Consider the following 19,920-nt stretch of genomic DNA (forward strand, 5'->3'; position numbering starts at 1 on the left):
CTCTGATATGAGCATGCCATAACCAAGACTAGAAAAGAAGTGCATTTTGAGGAGAAAAGGAATGTCATGACTTTCGTTGAGAAAATAACAGGGTATTCTTGAGAGAATTGTAAGTTCAGGAGAGAGAGGTGAAGGGCCAGGAGAATAAAGGGAGTACAGTTTAGGAATGAAAATTGTGGCGCCCTTGGCAAATAAATAGCACTTGCAATCATGTTGCTGAATAAAATTGTCTAGGGGGATCATGTAAAGTATAAATAAAATATTAAATAATCTTCTTTAGTTCTTTTTAAAATACAATCCCTACAATGTGAAAAGTGCAAACAGGAAAGTATTCAATAGATAATATCATTACCTTTCTAAACCAAGGGAAAAATTAAGTAGAAATATATACAGTGTTGCCAACATTAGCCAGTTTACTATTTAATTCATGTATTGCTGCAGCAGGGAGCTAGGAATAGGTGACCAAAAGTAGAATGTTAATAATGATCTAAATAAGTCATCAGAAGTCCCAGGACAGGGTTGAAAAGAAGATAATGCAGGAAAATATAGAAAGATATAGTATTAATAATTATTGTTTTAAGAAGTTATATAGTTGTAAAATAATGATAATAATGGGTTACATTTATCTAATGATACTAGAAGTAATGTTAGGCATTCTGCTCAATACTTTATATGCATTAGTTTACTTAACCCTCATAACAAAACTATGAGTTAGATTTACAATCCCCTTATTATACACTCAACAACTAAAGTTTATAGAGATTAATCACCTTGCTCAAAGTTACAAAAAATATAAATGAAAAACCTGAGATCTGAATCTAGGACTTTCTAATTCCAAAGCACTTTTCTTAACCCTCATACTATGCTTCCTAATGGTGTCCATATCAAATATCTCCTCCTTGTTAGGTTCACTTCTCCTCCCTGAGCAAAACTTAAGCCTGCTATTACCACTTCTATTCAACATTGCACTGTGCTTCAAGCCAGGACAATTAGGTAAGTAAAAGAAATAAAAGCCATCCAGATTGTGAAGCCAGTCTGGAAAACAGTATGGAAGTTCCTTAAAAGGTTACAAATACAACTACCCCACCACCCAGCAATTGCACTACTAGGAATTTATACAAAGGATACAAAAACACTGATTTTAAGGAATACTTGCACCCCAGTGTTTATAGCAGCATTATCAACAACAGCCAAATTGTGGAAAGAGCCCAAATGCCCATATGATGAATGGATAAAGAAGATATGGTACATATATACACAATGGAATACTACTCAGTCATCAAAAACAATGAAATCTTGCTATTTGCAGTGATGTGGATGGAGCTAGAATGTATTACGCTGAGCAAAATAAGTCAGTCAGAGAAAGACAAATATCATATGATTTTACTCATATGTGAAACTTAAGAAACAAAACCGATGAACATAGCAGGGGGAAAAAAAAAGACAGGCAAACCAGGAAAGAGACTCTTAACTACAGAGAATAAACTGAGGATTAAATGGGAGGTGGGGGTTAAATGGGTGACAGGTATTAAGGGGATCACTTGTTGTGATGAGCACTGAGTGTTGTATGGAAGTGATGACTCACTAAATTCTACACCTGAAACTAATACTACACTGTATGTTAACTAACTGCAATTTAAATAAAAACTTGAGGAAGAAAAAAAAAAAGCCATCCAGATTGGAAAGGAAGAAGTAAAACTCTCTTTCGAAGACAACATGATCTTATACAGAGAAAATCCTAATGAATCCACTAAAAGAAAAAAATACTAAAACTAATAAATGAGTTCAGCAGGGTCACAGGATACAAAAGAAACATACAAAATTCAACTCTATTTTTATACATTGGCAATGAATAGTCTGAAAATGAAATTAAGGAGGGAAAAGTCATTCTTAATAGCATCAAAAGGAAGAAAATGCTTAGTAGTAAATTTAACCAAAGAAGTGCAAGACCTGTACAGTGGAAACAGACTGAAACACAGCCCATGTTCATGGCTCGGGAGAAGCATATTGTTAAAATAGCAATACTCCCCAAACTGATCTACAGAGTCCATGCAATTGCTATCAAAGTCCATACTGGCTAATATGCAGAAATTGGCAAACTAATCCAACAACTCAAGTGGAAATACAAAAGACCCAAAGAAAACAATCTTTAAAAAAGAACAAAGTTGGAGCACTGATACTCCCTGATTTCAAAACTTTATACAAAGCTAGCATAGCCAAGAAGGTGTGCCACTGGCATAAAGACAGACTCATAAGTCAATGTGGTAAAACTCAGAACCCAGAAATAAACTATTTTTATCATCCACTGATTTTTAACTAAGGCGCCAAGAAAATTCAATGAGAAAAAGACAGTCTTTACAATACATAATGCTGAAACAATTGGATATGCATATGTAGATGAATGAATGAACCCCTAAGTCAAAATGGACTGCAGACCTAAATATCAGAGGTAAAACTATAAAGCTCTTAGAAGGAAACATTGGCATAAAGCTTTGTGACCTTGGATTAGCCAATAGTTTCTTAGATATGACAAGTGAAAAAGAAAAATAGATAAGCTACACCAAAATTTAAAACTTTTTTTACTTCAAAAGATACCATCAAGAAAGTTAAAAGACAATCCACAGAATGGGATAAAGTGTTTGCAAGTTATAAATTCAATAAGAGTCTTATTATAGAAAATATGAAGAACTCTTCTAGGTCAATAAGAAAAAGACAACCCTAAGAAGGGCCAAGGATTTGAATAACATTTCTCCAAAGAAAATATACAAATGACCAATACACACACAAAGATGCTCAATGTCATTAGTCATTAAGAAAATGCAAATCAAATTCACAATGAGATACCACTTTACATATACTAGGATGGCTATAATCAAAAAGACAGACTGTAACAGTGTTGGTGGGGACGTGGAGAAACTAGAACACCCATACACTGCCAGTGGGAATAATTTTAAATGGTGCAGCTGCTTTGGAAAACAGTTTGATGGTTCCTCAAAATGTTAAACATAGAATTACTTTATGACCCAATAATTCCATGTCTTGGTATCTACCAAGAAGAAATGAAAACACATGTCCACACAAAGTCTTGCACAGAGATGTTCACAGCAGCATTAGTCACAAAGGCCAAAAAGTGGAACAACAAAAATGTCCATTAACTGATGAAAGGATGAAGAAAATGTGGTATATATGTATAATAGAATATCATTTGATCACAAAAAAAAGAATGAAATACTGATTCACACTACAACATGAGTGAATATTAAAAATATAATTCTCAGTGAAAGAAGCAAAACACAAAAGGCCACATATTATATGAATGACTCTATTTATATTAAATGCCCAGAATAGGCAATCTTATAGAAACAGAAAGTAGATTAGTGGTTGCCAGGGACTGGGGATGGGGAGAATGGGAAGTGACTGATAATGGATAAGAGCGAGTTTCTTTTCTTTAATTGTGGTAAAAACACATAAATAATCTATTTTTAAGAGCCAATGGCATTAAGTATACTCACATTGTTGCGCCACCACAACCATCATCCATCTCCAGAACACTTTCCATCTTATAAAATTGAAACTCTGCTACCCATTAAAAACTAACTCATTTCCCCTCTCCCCCCCCCCCCAGCTCCTGACAACCAACATCCTACTTTCTGCCTTTATGAATTCCACTGTTCTAGGTACCTCATAGAGTGGAATCATCCAGCATGTCTTTTTGTGACTGGCTCATTTCCCTTAGCATAATGTCCTCAAGGTTCACCCATCTTGTAGCAGGTGTCAAAATTTATTTCCTTTTTAAGGCTGAAAAGTATTCCATTGTATGTACATACCATATTGTATTTATATATTCATGCATTCATGGACACTCGGGTTGCTCCTACCTTTTGGCTATTGTGAATAATGTTGCTGTGAACATGAATGCATAAATATCTCTTCTAGACCCTGATTTCAATTCTGTTGGGTATATAAACAGTAGAATTGCTGGATCATATCAGATGTGGTTTTTTCTTAAGGTGATGAAAATGTTCTGGAGTTAGATAGTGGTAATGGCTACAAACTCTGTGAATATACAAAACCCACTAAACTGTATACTTTTTTTAAAAAAGAGATTATGGTTATCTTTTGAAAAACAGAAATACAGATACTCATGCATTTACTATTTAATTATAATTCAAGTGAGTCAATTTATTCACTAAATTTGACAAACAAAAAACGCTTTAGCTTTATAAATAGTAGGCTAAAGAGAAAAGAAGGAAATGGGGAAGGACAGAGAGAGAAAATATAAGAAAAAAATTTTCAAGAGGAAAAAGAAAAATAAAAATGGGCATGGGCCCACACATAAATTTGGGTTAAGATGTAAATATCCCAAATCTGGGATTCCTAGGTGGCTCAGTTGGTTAAGTGCCTGACTCTTGATTTCAGCTCAGGTCATGATCTCACAGTTCATGGAAGCGAGCCCCAAGTCAGAATCTGTGCTGACAATGCAGAGCCTGTTTGGGAATCTCTCTGCCTCCCTCTCTCTAACCCTCCCCTGCTTGCGCATGCATGTTCTTTCACTCTCTTCCTCTCCTGCTCTCAAAATAAATAAATAAACTTTAAAAAAAATTCCAAATCCTCTCAATCTTGCCACATTCTTATCTCCCCACTACACCACCACCACAATAACTACCTCAGTGCTCTTTCTCATCTCAGATTCCCCTGAATCCAAGGTAAAATGCTTATGTTATAATCTCTAATTCACTTAACTTGTAGGGATCAAAGTAAATTATCATCTATTAAGCAGAACAGTTCACTAGAAAGAAACTTGATTTAGGAGTCAGAAAACTTGGTTCAATTAATCTATTTTTCAATCTCATATGCTGTCAGGTTGAAGTTCTGATAATAGTGCCTGGGGTTGAAAACTCTGAATTTCTTATAATATTAGTAGTAATTGATTTAAAGATCTAATAAAAGGCATTGAGAATTCAAAATAGCATCTCTGGTTCATGTCAAGATATGCCAACTACAAAATGCTATGAAATCAATACAACCTTGAAAGTGAAACTTCAGTTGGCAAAAAAAAAAAAAAAACTTTAAGAGATTTCCATGGCAGCTGTGCTAGGTGACAAAGATGCAGAGGTCACAAATTTAGTGACCTATTGGGCACAAAATAAAAGATGTGAACTACTTCTCCTTAATATACAATAAACTTTAACTTTTTAACTCATTTCCTAAGAAATATAATGGACATTTTATCTGTGCTATTATTTCCATTCAACTAATATAGGACTTTCCAGTTTCACGATTTACATTCTAAGCATAATGTTAAAGGTCATGTGAAGGATGTGTCAACTAAAAAAAATCTTAACATTTCCCTAGCTGTGTTCTACTAATTTAAGATCTCTAAGCTATTACTATTGATTCTATACAATCTATTTTTTATATATAGACACCAAAAAAAGGTGTTGCAGTCAGCCTCTAGATGGAAAGTGACCAACTGCCTCAAATGTAGCCAAGTGAGTGAATGAGACCAGAACTCAGACAAACTTACTAGGTTTTAAAGGCTTAGAAGTCATTGGTGATATTAGTCTAATATGATAAATATAACATAACATAACATAACATAACATAACATAACATAACATAACATAACATAACATAACATATTGAGAGCTGGGCCCAGCAGCTAGATAGGAGCGGAATTAGGAGCTCTGGTATCTCTTCCACTTCTTATAAGGACACCAGTTCTACTGGGTTCAGGCTCTACCCTTATGACCTCATTTAACCTTAATTATTTCCTTAAAGACTCTGTCTCCAAATATAGTCAAATTGGGGGTTAGAGCTTCAACATACAAATTTTACAAGGACACAGTTCAGTTCATAATATTGGCTTAATGGGAATTTCTGGTTCTTTGACTCCTTTATTTTCTCTCAGTCCATCAACACCCCCACCACCACCTTTTTTTTGCTTCCTCAGCCAGCTTGGAGTCCAAGTTCTTCATTTTAGTAGCAGTCCCATGAATCTGTAAATTCCATCATCTGTCTCTCCATAATAACCATCTGAAAAAATTCCAACCTTAAGTGGACACTGTTCTCCATTTCTTCATACCTGTACTACAGCAGCCAAGAAGTTCTGGAAAAAGTCACACAATGTCTGAATGCTACATCTCAACTTTTTATTTGTTTGTTTTTGTTTTTTACTTTCTATAATTTATTTATTTTTTATAATTTACATCCAAGTTAGTTGGCACAAGGTTCAACAATGATTTCAGGAGTAGATTTCTTAAGCTCCTTACCCATTTAGCCCATCCCTGATCTCACAACTCCTTCAGCAACCCTCTGTTCATTCTCTATATTTAAGTCTCTTATGTTTTGTCCCCCTCCCTGTTTTTACATTATTTTTGCTTCCCTTCCCTTATGTTCATCTGTTTTGTATCTTAAATTTCTCATGAGTGAAGTCATATGTATATCTCAATGTTTGATTCCTCTTTTCAAGGTAGCACCTTATATTTTTCTTCCATACATAGCTAAACCTCTTTAAAGAACTCTGTACTCACTGTTTCTATTTCCTCAGTCCACATATTAGCTTTGTAGGGCTGCTATAACAAAATACCACATACTTGGTAGTTTAAAACAACAGAAATTCATTCTCTCAAGGTTCTAGAAAATAGGTATCCAAAATGAAGTTGTCAACGTAACTGAGCTCCTTCTGCATGCTCTAGGGTAGAATCCTTCCTTGTCTCTTTCTGATGGTTGCCAGGAATCCTCGGTATTTTTTGGCTTGTAGGTGCACCACTCCAATCTCTGTCTCTGTCTTCACATGGTACTTTCCTCTCTAATGTCTCTCTGTATCCAAATTTTCCTCTGCATAAGGACAAGTGCCATGGATTAGGGTTTACCTAATCTAGTATGATCTCATCTTAACTTCACTGCATCTACAAAGATTATTTCCAAACAAGGTCATAGTCACAAGTTCCAGGTGGACATGAATTGGAGGGGGAGGAGGCAGGCATTACTCAATCCAGTATATTTTCCAAACTCCTAAACCCACCCCTATCTAGATGCTGGGCTCAACTGTCAAAAAAATTCACACACACACACACACACACACACACACACACACACACACACAATCACCAATAACCTCCAAGCCTCTAAAACCCAATAGGTTTGTCTCGGTTCCTGTTTCATCCGCTCTATTGGCCACATTTGAAAGAGCTGGTCATTCTCCTCTTCTGAAAACACTCTCTGGACATCATTTCCAGGTTGTCCTCCTTCCTCTGTGTCTCCTCTTTCTCAGCTTCCTTGACAAACATGTCTTTCTCTTTTGAGCCATTACATGGTGGAGTTTCTCAAGTCTCAGTTTTGTAAGCAAACCCTACAGTGGCCAAGCAGGGAACATAAATGAGGAAAATGAGTCAAATGAAAATATGTCAAACTAGAGAGCTCATGATCCATCAGGAGGGTGACTACAACCCAGCTCCAGCTAGTTACTGCCATGCTAGAATAAGAGCCCAGTGTTGTTGATGGTTCAAATTTTCAGAGAAGTTGGAAATCTAAACATTTATGTGAAATACTCTGATTTTTTATATGCTCTCTCAATTTTTATTTTTAACACCATGTTAAATTGACAAACTGTGTTTGTGATTCAGTTTTGGCCTATGAACCATCATCTACAATGTCTTCCCTAAATTCTTTCCATGTCCACAATTTCAATTGCAAACTCAGTACCAATGTTTGGTAAATTTGTATCCCTATCCCAGATTTCTCTCTAACCCATACATCCAACCTCCTACCCCACATTTCCCTTTGAAGACCTCAGTGCACCTAGAACTCAACATGTCTACAGATCTCATGGTTTCATTCTTCAAACCTACTTTTCTTCTAGTGTTCCTAATCTTATTTAGCAGCACCTCATCCATCTGCATGTGAGAATGAGAAATCTAAAAGTCTCTTCCAGTAACTCCCTGTTTCTCAATCTTCATATTCAAGCCTGTGGTCTTATCTCTTAATATCTTGGTTTTACCCTATTGGTCTTTTCTCCTAAGCATCTCTCAGATCTGCCCTCTGCTAGCTACTATTCTAGCCCCAGCTATCATCATCTGTCACTATCACAATGCAATAGACTATTAGTTGATTTCTCCATATGCACTCAGTCTGAATTTAATTCAGTCATTTTCAACTGCATACAGTGTGGTCTTTCCAAAAGACAGAATTGATCATTCACCCATGATTCCCCTCTCCCTCCAATCACTTCAATAGCTTTCCATGTTTCCAAAATCTGTAACATAGCCTACAAGTCCTCATGTGTTCAAGCCCCTACATTCTCTCCACCCATATCTCCTCAGGGTCCCACTTTCTCCATATATATTTTATTTTATTTTATTTTTTTTAATTTACATCCAAATTAGTTAACATATAGTGCAACAATGATTTCAGGAGTAGATTCCTTAGTGCCCCTTACCCATTTAGCACATCCCCCCTCCCACAACCCCTCCAGTAACCCTCAGTTTGTTCCCCATATTTATGAGTCTCTTCTGTTTTGTCCCCCTCCCTGTTTTTATATTATTTTTGTTTCCCTTCCCTTATGTTCATCTGTTTTGTCTCTTAGAGTCCTCATATGAGGGAAGTCATATGACTTTTGTCTTTCTCTGACTAATTTCACTTAGCATAATACCCTCCAGTTCCATCCACATAGTTGCAAATGGCATTCATTCTTTTTGATTGCTGAGTAATACTCCATTGTATATATATACCACATCTTCTTTAACCATTCATCCATCGAGGGACATTTGGGCTCTTTCCATACTTTAGCTATTGTTGATAGTGCTGCTATAAACATGGGGGTGCTTGTGTCCCTTCGAAACAGCACACCTGTATCCCATGGATAAACGCCTAGTAGTGCAATTGCTGGGTCGTAGGGTAGTTCTATTTTTAGTTTTTTGAGGAACCTCCATACTGTTTTCCAGAGTAGCTGCACCAGCTTGCATTCCCATCTCCATATATTTTCAGTCACACTCACAATGACCTTATTTCAGGCCTTTAAATGAACGGTATTAGCTTTCACCATGAGACCTTTGAACATGATGAAAGTCCTTCCTTTCATCCACAAGTTTCTCGCCCTACTCTTTTCCCTAATGAACCCTACCCATTTTTTTAATCTGAGCTCAAGCACCATTTATTCAGTAAGCCTTTAAAACCCAGTTCAAGTCTTTGCTGTTGCTCTCATAAAAATGTGTGCCTTGGCTTACGAGTCCTATATCAGTTTGTACATAAATATTTTTCAGGGTGATTATGTGATTAATGTCTGTCTCCTCTACTATGTGATAGTTCCATTTATTCAACACCATGAAGTCCTTGACAATAGGGACTATGTATATTTTTTATCATCTTTGATATCTATTGCCTAGTGTAGTATAAGGCACATAATAGGTACTCGATAAGTATTTGATGAATAAGCAAAAGCCTATATTCTTTCCAAATAAAACTGCCTTGGGGCACCTGGGTGGCTCAGTTGGTTAAGCGTCTGACTTCGGCTCATGTCATGATCTCACAATTAGTGAGTTGCAGGCCTGCATGGGGCTCTGTACTGACAGCTTGGAGCCTGAAGCCTGCTTTAGATTCTGTGTCTCCCCGTCTCTCTGCCCCTCCCCTGCTCATGTTCCGTCTCTCTCTCAAAAATAAATAAACATTAAAAAAATTTTAAATAAAACTGCCTTGTCCATAGCTGCTGAGAAAGAGGCAAACAACCATGTTTTATACCATAATCCCAGCATGGCTGACTAGACCAAAAGGAGTGCATCTTTATTAACTACCTTTTGGTGTGCAGTGAACTACTCTAAAACTTAGTGACTTAAAACAATAGACATTTATTTAGCTCATGATTAAATAATACAGCAAGTTATTCTGGAATAGACTGCTTGATCTGGCTGATCTGGACCAGGTTTGGTTGATCCTGGTTAGGTTCACTCATGCATTTGCAGTAAGCTTCCAGCTGGCTGGAGGCTCATTGCTGTTCACCCAGTCTCTCAACCTCCAGCAGCCTAGCCAAGATATATTCATATGTCAGATTTTCAAGACAAATAGGAAAAGGATTTAAGGCCTCCCGAAGACCAAGCATACAACTGTACATACTTTTGCTTCATTCTACTGACCAAGCAAGTCACAAAGCCAGCCCAGATTCAAGGATAGAAAAATAAACTCCATCTCTTGCTGGGAAGGCTTAAAAAATGCACATTTCAAGTGTGTGGTTGCAAGGAACTGTGACTCTGCAATCTACTATACCACCTATTAAATAGCCAGTGACTTACAGCATGATCATATGGAATACAAAGGTGAGCTAGAACAGTAAGATCCTTACTCTCAGGAACCAGAATGCAGAGACAAAAGAAGACTGAGCAATATAGGGTGAGAGCTTAGACTGAAAGACTAACTACAATGGTCCCCATCCAGCCAAAATTATAAAAGAACTAAAGCTCTGAGTAAAGAGGCAGTCGGTAAAGAAAGAATAGCTCAGGCACCAGAATGACACAGACGCCATAGGAGAGATCCTGAGAAAGGTGGAGAAAGAAGCTAAAAACTAGAGCTGTTTTAGTTCCACTCAACCTTTCACTGCCAGTTCTAATCCAAACATAGCCCTACGACAGGCTACTTTTTATTTCGGCTAAGTTCTTTGCAACCATAAGTCTAACCAAATAAGTTCATGAGAAATATATGTACAATCTTTTTCTTTTTCTTTCTTTCTAAATAGAACTATGCTACCACTCACCTACTTTTCTAAAACAAACAAACAAACAAAAAACAAAAAAAAAAGGAAAAAAAATGCTTCTTTGAATGCAAGAATGAATTTTGTGGCTGGGAGAAGCAAGAATTTAATAGCACAGGCTTTAAAATAGCACAGTATATCAAACGGATACAAGTAAGAAAATAAGATTAATTTTCAGGGAGTTTAATAAGGTTAATTTCCATGAATTTTCTTATATTCATGTTCAACTTTCACTCTGTTGAACAGGTGTGCAGGAGGTAACTCTTTCTGGCACATCTTGTTGTTCTCCAATGTTCTCCATTTGAGAACCACTGATACAATGAAACACAGGCTTCATTACAAGATATAAACATTGCAATATGCATGAAGAAAATCATATCACAAGCTAAATATTACCCATTTGGATTTGCAGCCAAGTTACAGTCCACTAAATCCTAAGTACTTTTTTCCCCCAGCCAAAGCTATATTGCATTTCAACTCTCTTGTTAGAAACTGATGCTAGGAATTGACAAGATAATAGGATGGAGAAAGTTTTCAGATCTCATTTACAGCAGATGGGAAAAGGGTCAGTTTCCTGGGTAATGAAGCATTGTCTGGTTGCCCCTAAATCATTCCAAACTCTGCCTGGTCCCGAGAGGCATAGAACACATCTGCATTATCACTATCCTTCAGAGCATTATTATAACACCTTAAAAAAGAAAAGTTATAATAAACGATCTGAGAATTAGGAGACGCTAATGCCAAACTTCAAATTTTGTTTTAAAAAATAATCTACAATCCTTCTCATAAGAGAGCGAGATATTTGCAGTTCATAAAAAACAGCTTTAATTTATATCTAGCACTAGATCTTTTTTATCTAATTTGTTCTTTCTCAAACTAATATGTCTTGAAGGCTCCCCTTGACAACTTGTTGCTAACAAAACACAGAGGAAAATAAAAGGGCACTGTTTCCACCCCTCATTCCAATTCTACCTTAATGGCTCCATTCTTCAGTCTACAGATATTTTCCTTCCGCCCTTATCTTACAGAAGAGAGCCCGATCCTGTGAGTTATATTTGGCTTCCCTGGGAACACTGGGAACATGATGGTAAGGGTTAGTAAAGGAGAATGTAGTCCCTAATACTTATCTTTTACTTTCAGCATCAGATATCTGTCTTTAGCCCTCATGCTTGGTTCAGTTAAATCCCTACAGAGTCTCCTGCCACACTAAAGGACAGAGGCTTTTACAGAGCTTCCAGGATTTCTGGAATGACAGTTCATTTCTATGATGGGCACCTAGATAAGTGACTCACTTGTCAGACCCACCAGCATCCATCACTATAAGGAGGAACAGTATCTATCTGCAAGCATCATTGTATTCCAGATGGAATGTCATAGTAAAAACCATGTGAATTAGTCAAGAAATTTCCACTCTCCAAAAATTCACACAAGACCCAAACCCTTCTACTTAGCTATCCAAGACTTTATATCTTATAGCAGCAAATATTAGGAGCCTGAATACTGTATAACTACCATTGTGAGCCATATTTTACACGTTATTAAATCTCTGCTTTGCATCAGCTTGATTTATTCAAGTCCTGGCCTATGAGCCTAGGCTAATTTATAGTGATTAATTCATCATTCATGTCCTCATTGATTCTGAAAAGTTATCCCCACCTCCCTGATAGTTTACTCCATACCAGCTCACATGGTCTTTTCTCCTTGCACGAACACTCTTTTGGGTTCTTTACAGTTTTGTGTGTATGACCAGAAGGAAGAAAAATGACCAAAGTAACATCTGCTCAGCCCTGAAATAGTGGGGGAAAAGAGATACATATACCCACACATATATGTGAGGGCTCATAAACTTAAGGTAGCATACAACAGAGAATATTCACTTTCTCTTTTTTAAAAGAAAGACTTTAGTAAACCTGACTCAAATTTTAACTCTTCAGGTCCATTCCTACTGTACAGTATAGTAGAAACTACTATATCTGAAACTACTGTTATAAACTTGGTAACATTTCCATGTTCACTGTTTCCCATTTTTCTAATATCCTGTTTATTACCACATATTTATCAGCAGAAAAATTCTTAAAATAAAAATCCTTGCTGCCTGTGTTCTGACACAGTAAGCAAGTATGCAGCTGGGGACGAGCCCCGTCTCCCTACCACAGTGTCCAAAGTGCTGGGTTGAGTAGGATATCTCCTGAGAAGAGAAAGAACAGAGGCACCACCTGGGTCAGGAGGAGCCCTGGGACTGAAGCAGGAAGGTCTGTGCAGTGTTGTCCAGCAGCGGGCTTCAGTCTTTATTTACAACATTCTTTCCCTAATTATCTCAGAACCAGAAGCACGGACCAGCAGATCTCCTGAGAGAAAGCTGTAATGCATGTATTCTTAAGATGGAGAGGAGCAACTTAGTGTTGCTAGCACACTGGCAGGCTGAGTGCTGTTTGGGCTTTGTGGGGGTGGGGCTGGGGGGCTGGTTGGGGAGGGTAGCTTATTTTGTTTATATGTTTGGGTTTGGTTTGGATTAGATTTGGTTTGATTTGGTTTGAGTGGCACTTTTAATTCTGTTCCTTCACTTCTAATAATGTGCAAACCACTCCACCGATTCTTTGCAACTTTCCTGCTATCTTCTCGATTGTTTTTCTTTCCTCTTACCTGTGATTTCTGCCAATTCTCAAAATCCATTATGATTATGAATATACTTTACATTTACATGGCATTTAGTATATAAAGTACTCACTCATGTCGTGTTCATTTAAACCTTCTAATAACCCTGTGTAATGTATATTACAGTCACCATTTTACAAATTTTTTAAAATGCAGTTAAAACCAAATGCTTTTTTTTTTCAGATTATTTAACATTCCTGGGTGCTTACAATGTACAAGGCTTTGTGCAAGGTGCTGTATCTGCACTCTGTTCTCACAACAGGCCAGAATGGTAGGGATTATTAATTCTCCTTATGTTACAGATAAGAAAATACATGCTCTAGCAAGATTAAGTAACTTGCCTACAGTCACACAGCTAGTAACTGGCATGGCCAAAATTTTCCTGAGGTTACATAACCAACACCAGAGCCAGCACTAGAGCCTGGGTTTTCTAATTCTGAAAAGGGGCAGATCTACAGTTCTTTTGTTACAGCTCTTTTGTTTGCAAGCCCGTATCCTGGGAAAACAGATTTGCTTGTTTCTTTTGTTAAAATATTCTAAATAAAAAGTGTTGGAAGGCATCATAATAAAAGGAAGTGTTTTCTCCCAAGATTAAGCTTCACACACCAGAAGACAGAGCAGAAAGAGTTAAAAGACCCCACTGAAGCAGACTCATCCCATAATTTATCTAGTGCTATAAAAATGAAAGACTTCTTCAGTTTCCTGGCAGCTTTGCTGTCTTAAAGGTGAAATGCCCACAGGGTCCATAAATAGGTTTTGGGGGGGCGGTTTTTGTTGTTGTTTTTTTTTTTTTTTTTTTGGAGTGCTCAATGTTCCAAAGTGTTTTTATCTTTAAAATATTAAGTAAACACTGCAAAGTACTTAAATGGGCTCTTGGGGGATCTCTGGTTTGATTCTGGCCCTTCAGTAAAGCTAGTGAAGTATAGATCCGGAGAACTAATCAAAAGAAAACTAAATTCACAGCTTTCTTTAAATATTTCATAGAATAACGTTTTAGTGTTTCACCTGCCTGCTGTCTCTGCTGGGTTACGAGCAGCTGTCCTGAGCGCATGGATTGTGCTGCTCGCATGAACACCTGGACCACAAAAGGAAGACCCAGCAGCTGGGGACTGGCCAAAGAGAGGAAGGCATCAGCACCTGCCTGCTGCAGCCTCCTTTACTTTTTTGACTTCCGCTCAGTAGGGAAGCACATTAGGAGCTGCCTTGAGATGAACAATAATTTGCCAGGTTTTCATCATCCCTGTGGCAGCAGTGTCCACAAGGAGCACTTAACATTGCACAGAGAAAATGGTTCCCAGCCATCAACTTCCTCCCTGGAAGCAGCCAACCATTTCACAAATGGGGACCTGGAGAGTAGCAGGGACATCTCAGCTCAGACGCATCCCTGCTGCTGGGGAGAACAAAAACCACTGCTAACTATTCAGTGTGCCAACAGTGTATGTCAGTACCATCATCATCTATATACGAAGGCTTTTTAATAGCGATTCTAAATGAAACTCCGACATATTCTCCACCTATCTGAACTCCCAAAGTTCCAAGAGCAAAATCAGAGGATTTATTTTTAAGGCATGTGCTATACTCAATAAAGGAAAAAGCAACTGAAAAGCTTTTTCCAGCCTAGCAGGCAGACTAGTAGACACACACACACACACACACACACACACACTGCTATATTATTTTTTTCAGATTCCAACAATATCCACCATCAATTTAAGTCTCTAAAATAGGTTTTATGGTAAAGAATAAATATGGTAATAGAGAATCTAAACTCTGATTTCTCTTTCTGCTTCTCCAAAGATCTGAACTACTGTGGCATAGATAAAAGAGGAAAAAAAATGCAGAGACCTCATACCACTGCATTTTCCCTGCCTCTCTAGAATCCACAGGTGCTCTGAAGGGTTCCCAGTTAGCTTGGAAATAGCTGAAACTTGTATCCATCTGGCACGTGGAGTTGATTCACAGCTCTTGGTATCTCTTTACATCCAATGATTTACATGAGGAATGAGGAGCCTCAAAGGCAAAGAACCCAAACATGGTCTATGAGTACAGTTCAGACATAGATGGTATTTCTGGCAAACAAAGGTGAGGAGAAAGATAAGGTAAATTGCCTGCAAGCACTTTCAGAGTCTTAAAGACAGAAATCATTCCAAGTAAAGAAGATACCCAGCATGATGAATAAGATTCAACAACAGAGCCTAAAGTTTAGCAGAAAGTGGCCATTCTGGCTACCTCAAAATAGCTATTTGAACGTGCCAAGGGAAAGAAAAGCAGCCTGAAGGTGCAGCATAGAATCAGCCATCCATGGCAGAGTGGACGGTGGTACCAGTGGAGTGGGGACAGCAGGGGCTGACCCATGAGCATTTGTGAAACACCACCTAGAGATCCACTGACACCAGAGTCTGAAAAAACTCAAGCGAGTGGGGTTGTCACCCTGCCTTGAGGCCAGTGTTGGGAGTTATCTAGCCAGTGAAAATCAGGAACTGCATTTAATGGGATGCTACAAGCTATTGATATACAATCACTCAATCCTCAAAGACTTCTTTCTAAAAGGTTACAGCTACCCACTCTGGAAGTACAACAGCTACTTGAATTCCCAGCATGGATTTTATATGGGAGCCTCCCTGTATTTTTAGCTGTTCTGAGCCATTCTTATTGAATCCCCAGCCACCCTTTCAGACAGGCAGTGTCTGAAGTTTTAGTACATATAATAGTATCTAAGGCCCAAGTTAGTATCTTCCCAGGCACCTACTAACACAAATTTCTCTGCTTAGGGTAGAGATTTCTAGTGTACAAGGTGATTGAGCCTTTTGGACACTGTATTTGCATATCTTGTTCTTTTATCTTCAACACTTCCCTTCAACGCTTCCCTAAAATTTCAAAAAGCAATTCAAATGACAAAAAACACAGGGCTTTTCTTTGAATGAAAAATATATTTGAGCTTACTTCATTTCTTGACCAAGTCTTTTGAGACATGACATCAGAAAATTAATGTTCCCTGCAGCCCAGATACTTTGCTGCTATGCCTTCCAACTGGAAGATATTAAAAGTAATTGAGGGGCCCCTCGGTGGCTCAGTCAGTTAAGCATCTGACTCTTGATTTCAGCTCAGGTCATGATCTCACAGTTCATGAGATCGAGCCCCACATTGGGCTCTGTTCTGACAGCAAGGAGCCTGCTTGGGATATTCTCTCTCGCTCTCTCTCTCGCTCTCTCTCTCTCTCTCCCTCTGTTTCAAAATAAATAAGTAAGCTTTAAAAAGTAAAAAATAAAAGTAATTGGAGAAGGTTTCAAACTTATGTGAAGTAATAATCACCCCATTCTTCCGTCACCCTTTACAACAAAACCCTTTGAAAGATCTGCCTCCACTTCTTTTTTTCTCATTCTTTCCTGCATTCACTCCAATCTGTCCTGTCCCACAAACTCTAAGTTGAAAATTCCTACATCAATTCTTAGTCCTCATTTTGCTCAATCTATGGGCAACAATGGACACCACTGTTCACTTGTTTTCTTGACTCCTAAATTTATTTCTGTGGAGTGGGGCTCTCCCCTGCAGTCCAGATTCATGTATCCAACTGCCTATCTCACCTCTCCACTTGATAGCTAAGGCATTTCAAACCTAACATGTATAAAACCAATGTCTTTGGGGCGCCTGGGTGGCGCAGTCGGTTAAGCGTCCGACTTCAGCCAGGTCACGATCTCGCGGTCCGTGAGTTCGAGCCCCGCGTCAGGCTCTGGGCTGATGGCTCAGAGCCTGGAGCCTGTTTCCGATTCTGTGTCTCCCTCTCTCTCTGCCCCTCCCCCGTTCATGCTCTGTCTCTCTCTGTCCCAAAAATAAATACACGTTGAAAAAAAAAAAAAAAAAACCAATGTCTTTGTTTCTTCTCTCTCCACCTTATTCCTCCTCCCTCATTTTCCCCCAGTCTCAATAAATGTCAACTCTATTCCTTCATGGGCCAAAAAACCTTGGAGTCATCTTTGACTCCCCTCTTTTTCTCATACCCCACTGTGGAATTCTTCAGCAAATTCTAAAAGGTTGACCTTCACAACATACCCAGAACGTGACCACTTCTCACCACCTCCATCACTGTCACACTAGTCTAAGCTCGCATCATCTCTCATCTGGGTAATTGCAATAGTCTCCCACCCGATCTTCCTGTTTCCACCTGTTGTCTATGTTGCAGGCACAATATGTATGTTAAAATGTAATCAGATCATGTCACTTATCTACTCACAATCCTTGTACAGCTTGCTATCTGCCACGGAGTAAAACCCACAGTTCTTATTTTCATGTGTACAAGGCCTGATCTAATTTGGAGTTCACATTTCTTTGATGTCATCTCCTCTCTCCCTTTTCTTCCACTGCAGCCTTGATAACTTGCTGTTCCTTTAACAGCCCAAACATGTTCCCATCTCAGAGTCCACTACCTGAAGTTATCTTATCCCACATCATGGCTCACTCTTTCCCTTTCTTTAGATCTCTTCTCAAATATCCCCTCATCGGAGGGGATGCCTTCCCTGACTCTGACTATGTAAAAAGAGCATCCGCACTCCCACTTGTCACTCTCCTTTCCTTGCCTACCTTTGCTGTAATGATCACCGGGCATAATTATTCGCTCTCCCCATTTGAATGCAAGCACCATTAGAGTAGGGATATTATCAACTTTGATTACTGATGCACCTCCATAACCCAGAACATAATCTCACTCACATATCATGTTTCAGCCCCTCCAAGACTTATATTTGTATACATTTTAACATCTCTAAATTGGGGGTGAATCTTATAACATGCAACTTTTTTATTTCTTTCTTAGTAGTCCATATAACAGGAGTCTGTATTGTAATTGACATCTTAGAGTCAATGAAATATGGTATTGACATTCAAAACCTATTTTGAATGAACAGATAAATCTCATTTATTATATTTTTAGAAGATATATGGGACTCAGGCTCTTGGGCAAAAGGCTACTGAATTATAATGTAATATACAACTTAATCTACTGGTTTGGAACGCTTATCTGATTTATGCTAAAATAGGGTTACAGAAAAAAAAAAATAGATTAAAAGTATCAAGGAGTAGGAATTGTCAAATTGAAACAGCCTAGAGTAAGGAAGAGACAATAGTGGCAAGAGAATCACCAGAACTTATTAAAAAATTTGAGGTAATTAATCAAACAGACATACATAACTCACTAGCCCCTGAGGGAAATACTGTAGTAACATATAAAACAAAAATTATTCGTAATGGTAACCTGAGACCTACTCCTCACAAAATGAATAAAATATTTAGTATGCTCAGTTCTAAAAGCAGCAAAATAGCACATTGGTATTAGGTTTCCTTCAAAAAAATGGTTAAAATAAATATAATTAACTTGGCTTTTAAAAGTGACAAAATTTAACAATCTGGAACATTTACTTCAGTGGCACACTTATGACTCTCTAAATGATGTCATCATTATCGGGGTAATTCTCAGAGAACTTCAAATGGTATTCACTGTGCATTTCAACTAAATTTCATTAAAACCCAAGATGAGGGGCGCCTGGGTGGCGCAGTCGGTTAAGCGTCCGACTTCAGCCAGGTCACGATCTCGCGGTCCGTGAGTTCGAGCCCCGCGTCAGGCTCTGGGTTGATGGCTCAGAGCCTGGAGCCTGTTTCCGATTCTGTGTCTCCCTCTCTCTCTGCCCCTCCCCCGTTCATGCTCTGTCTCTCTCTGTCCCAAAAATAAATAAATGTTAAAAAAAAAATTTAAAAAAAAAAAAATAATAATAAAAAAAAAAAAAAACCCAAGATGATTTCATCCTAGAAGAAAATCTGAGGAATTGCAGAGTTATAAGACCTTTTTACATGAATTATAATCTTTCTTCTTATTTTGATAGATGCTCTAAGTTAAAATGTGTTGGAATAGTACTGATCATTTTCTAGTGCTTACATATTACATGCTTCTACTAGTGAATAAAATTTACCTTTACCCACCTTGTATGCTTCCTGCAAATTAAGGAGGAAAAAGGTTTTATAATATTCTAATTGTGATTCTTTCTGCTATGCTGTTTATATATCTTGTTAAGTTCTGCTTATCATCATAAATTTAGAAAATCTTTTATCAACATAAAAAAATAAAGTGAAAGTAAAGTCAGTAGGTAAATGATGTGTAGTTGGGAGAGAAAGGTGGGTTGTAGTTTGGGGCAGAAGTAAGAATTTCAGCTCCATATAAATGTAGCTTATTAATGCAGGCTTGTATTGTTCATATGAAGTCAGTATTCCCAATAAACCTAATTTCCCACATCATAGTTATTAAAATGTTTATTCCTTGGTATCTGCTCTCAAAATATACATAATAAAAAAATTCATTCATCAAAATGCTGAGCAGTTGTCTGTTATTTCTTATCTTTGCTTGTACATATTTTGGGCAATAAAACATCTTACTTCTTTGGTGATAAAAGAAATATTGAGATGTTGACTTTGTGCAAGTTTTTTAAATGTCAACTTTGTGCAACTTTAGTTCCTCATTTGTTACATAGGGATAGCGA

Source organism: Leopardus geoffroyi, chromosome B3 (genome assembly GCF_018350155.1).
Source record: "Leopardus geoffroyi isolate Oge1 chromosome B3, O.geoffroyi_Oge1_pat1.0, whole genome shotgun sequence".
Classification (NCBI taxonomy): Eukaryota; Metazoa; Chordata; class Mammalia; order Carnivora; family Felidae; genus Leopardus; species Leopardus geoffroyi.